Raw genomic sequence first — 1,192 nt, forward strand, 5'->3', positions numbered from 1 at the left:
GTGCACGTTCTCAGCCCCTTAGTCTCCAGCTGATGAGATCTAGGAAGTGTGTTTTGGGGATATGAACAGTGGGTGACTTCATGAACATTGTCCACAGGGAGCCTGGTATAGAACGAGGTGACCACTAAATATTAATCTTATGATAACATTTCTTGATCAGACCAGTTCCCAGCCAGCACTTCTCTTGCCCAGAGGGATGGATCAAAGATTCAGAAGGATGGGCTCAGTGAGTGCATGGAAACACGGGTTTCATTGCCAGATCTGTGTGTTCAGTGGGACCCCTTGTTCACTATGGAAACACATGGAAGAAATTCTTTTCTGGTCTTGGAATTAAGCACCTGATTTGTCTTTTGGGGGCGGGGGGCGGGGGTATGCGGGCCTCTCACTGTTGTGGCCTCTCCCGTTGCAGAGCACAGGCTCCGGATGCGCAGGCTCAGCAGCCATGGATCACGGGCCCAGCCACTCCGCGGCATGTGGGATCTTCCCAGACCAGGGCACGAACCCGTGTCCCCTGCATCGGCAGGCAGACTCTCAACCACTGCGCCACCAGGGAATCCCCCTGATTTGTTTTTAACCTAATGGACATCGTGAGTAAAACAGCTGGTCTTGTTTCTTTCTTTGCATGGGCTGCTAGGAAGCTCAGAGTCAAATTGTGGCTCATAACTAGCAAGTGTGGAGCACTTTCATGGCAAGCATTTTGTGTATTAATCTTATTCCTGGCTTCACATTATTCCTCCTAAGCTAATTCTCTCTTCTTCCTAATGTCCTCTGTGACTTCTTAAAAAAATATTTTATTAACGTATTTTGCAAGCAAGCTTAAATGTTTTTTTTTTCTCTATTTTTTAGTCAGGGCAAGATAAAAATAAAGATACACATAAAATATTTAAAATGTTTTCACTTGGACTTATACTGAACTCTGTGCCATTCTCTAATCTGGGGAGCTCAGGGGTTTTATCGAATTGAAAGTTTTTATTTGTCTTTGAGAATAATCATTTTGTCACCACTTCTGTGATTCCTGTGGTAGAAAGAAATTTCACCCACTTGCATTCTTTCAGAACTCCCCTTCTGGGGCTTCCCTGGTGGTGCAGTGGTTAAGAACCCCCCCCCCCCCCCCCCCCCCAGGGTACATGGGTTCGATCCCTGGCCCGGGGGGCCCCCACACGGGGGGGCCGCCAAACCCATGAGCCACAAC

Source organism: Monodon monoceros, unplaced genomic scaffold (genome assembly GCF_005190385.1).
Source record: "Monodon monoceros isolate NGI ecotype Baffin Bay Population unplaced genomic scaffold, NGI_Narwhal_1 Super_Scaffold_16, whole genome shotgun sequence".
Lineage (NCBI taxonomy): Eukaryota > Metazoa > Chordata > Mammalia > Artiodactyla > Monodontidae > Monodon > Monodon monoceros.